Here is a 2863-nt window from a genome sequence, read left to right as displayed (position 1 = left end):
AAGTCATGAGACTCTAAATTTGTACAGATGCTTATTTTTAAATTGATCTGAAAGGTTTCCCATATGTAAATAAAGTCTAATCCTTCAGGTAGTTGAAATTGGAAAGAGAACAAATTTTTGATTAATCAGTGAAGAGCAGTATACCAGTAGTAAATTAGTAAGCACGGTACAGTTCAGATTTCGCTACCACCTTCATTTGAGTCTTGCGGTTCTGGACTGGTAGCTTTAAAGAAAATCCGCAAGGGCGCGACGTGCCGCCTCTCGCGCAACAGAAATGACGCGTCGCGTGTTTAAGAATGCAGTTCACACGTAACGAAGCATAATTACCTGGAGCAGAGACTACCGTGACCAACATGGCGGTTCCTTCAGAGCGAAGCTCTTCCATTGATGCGTTCCAGCTGAAGTTTTTTTTAAATATTCCACAAATTTTGGGGAATTTTAGTTACATAAATTTATGCATTTTTAAGCGTAGGATATGTTCCCTATTAAATCTTGGGTAAATTTGAGCACTTACAATATTTCAAAAAAGTTTATGGAGATTTCCGTAAATAATAAGTATTTTGACCAAATTTTAGACTAGGATAAGTCGGGGCACCTGACTAGCCCCCTACTAGTCTATCGTGACGCTACTAGTCGGGGGCTAGTTCCCCATTTGAATTTCTACACGGATATTTTCCAAAAATACTTTTCTTAGGTGTCCTCGTACTCCTGGACGGTACTATATGTGACTTTAGATTTAGAAGATAACACTTGTGTGACAGTTCTCCAAGCAAAATAAGAGTTCCGGAAATAAAGGGAAGTAATCAATAAATGTGCGAATCTCGTGACAAAAGGGGAGTGCAAAGTCAGTGAATTGTTAGGTATAATATGCCATCGCCCATCCGGAGTCCGAACACGAACCCTCGGACACGATTCACCCCCCGCAAACCCCTAAATCTCGCCGCACCCCGAGCGCCCGGCGTATTAGTCATTCCTCGCGCAGCTGGGATCGGTCTCCAGGGGTTGTTCTTGTTCGCCTCCCTGCAACCGAATCAACCGAGTTCTATTCGCGTAGTCACGAGGGCATTGCATTGCAGAGACCAACTGATTATAACAAAAAAAAAAAAAAAAACGAGAGCAAGGGAGAGATGAGCCAACGGAAAAGGAAACCAAGTTCTGACCAAACGCACTAGGGTGGCCTTCAGCTTAGACACATGGTCAACATTTTTTTGGAAATTCTTTTTCTGTCAAGACCAGGTTTCGTTCCAGTGTTCAGAAAAAATTACCTTTGCCAAATTTTAGCCAATCAAGATTCACCTCCAACACACAGCCTTTAAAGTATCCCGCTAATGTTAAAATATGGGTTAAAATATAGAAAAATGAAAAATTATCGTAACATCATCAGTTTTTGTTGCAGCCAAGGAACAAAACCTTGTTTTAAGTCCGCAAAAAAGTAGTGTAAAGACAAAATAATTGAAAATTTTTTAATTTTCAGATTTACGAATCCATTAAAAATAACCATGAATAGTTTTTCCTAGAGTTATCAACCAAAAGGATAAATTTTTTTTGAAGAATGTAAATAATGGCTCCGGAGCAGGTGCTCATATTAACAGCTATAAATTTTTAATAAATTCAAGATGACGGCCGTTAGCATGAGAAACCAGTTATCGCAATTAGCGTTATTTTTCGGTAAAATTCCCTCTATTCCAATCCAATATCTTAGAGACTTAAAATACTAAAAATGAAATTTAATGTTGTTTTAAACTATTATTATTTAGTCTGTGTATTTAAAAAATTTGAATTTTTTTTCATTCCAGGATTTATCCTTTTTCCTTATTTTCCTCTTTTCTCCTTTTTTGATCTTTGTGTTGTAAATTCAACTATTTTTGTAGTGCAGTATTGTTTTATAAACGATTTGTTTTCAAAGTTTGAAAATTCAACAATCTTTGTAATAAATTCAACTATTTGATTCTAAAATTACTTTTTTGTTGATATTTCATATTTTCATAAATTTAATTGTTTAGTGAAAAATTAATTTGTTGTTGTTGAAAATTCAAGTACTTTTGTAGAAAATTCAACTGCTTGAATTTTATTGTTAAAATTTTACATTTTCGTAAGTCGACTATTTTGTAAAAAATTATTTTTTTGGTTTGAAAATTCAACATTTTGGATAAAATTTTGTGTTGGTAGAGAACTGCATTATTTGGTTCAAAATTCGTATTTTTTGCGAAATATTCATTTTTTGAAATGGAAATTTAGCTGTCAAAATATTTAGTTGCAAATTTATCTTTTGTAGTTCATATTTCAAAAACACCTGTTTGTAAATATTTTCTGTTTAGTAAAAATTATTTTGTTGGTTATAAAGTATTCCTTTTGTTAACTCATCTTTTGTATTAAAAATGATTTAATTTAGCTGAAAATTTTACTTAAATGATCCAAATTTTGTTATCTTTTGTTGGGAATTAATTGTTTTAACTGACAATTAACCTATGTTACTTTTAGTTGAAAAAAGTAACGTAAAGATTCGTTTATTTTAATGTAAATTTGCTCTTTTTTGGTATCAAATTAATCTATATTTTTGTAAATGAATATTTTTGGTCGAAAATTCATTTTTATAACCAAAAATTAAACAATGTTAATTTTAAATAAAAAAACATAACCTTTCGTTTGAAAATGTATTTTTTCAACTGAAAATTTCACCTAGTTTAAAATAAATTAAAAATGTATCGTTTTTAGTGAAAATCTCATGTATTTTGTTGAAAATTTGACTTCTCTAAAAGAAAATTGATCTTCTTCTTTGAAAATTTATTTTTTTACTTGAAAATCAAACTATTTAGTTAAACCAAATTTTTTGTGAAAATTGTAATTTTAGCTGATAATTGAA

The 2863-nt window shown here is 31.7% G+C and overlaps 1 pseudogene; it reads left to right on the top strand.

Annotated features, from left to right (window-relative positions):
- The first annotated feature begins 319 nt into the window (after positions 1 to 319).
- On the top strand, positions 320 to 490 carry LOC117174025 (annotated as a pseudogene).
- The last annotated feature ends 2373 nt before the right edge of the window (positions 491 to 2863 follow it).

Source organism: Belonocnema kinseyi, chromosome 5 (genome assembly GCF_010883055.1).
Source record: "Belonocnema kinseyi isolate 2016_QV_RU_SX_M_011 chromosome 5, B_treatae_v1, whole genome shotgun sequence".
In the NCBI taxonomy this organism is placed as follows: domain Eukaryota; kingdom Metazoa; phylum Arthropoda; class Insecta; order Hymenoptera; family Cynipidae; genus Belonocnema; species Belonocnema kinseyi.
Note: the sequence above shows the minus strand (reverse complement) of the source record. Positions and strands in the feature narration are given on the sequence as shown.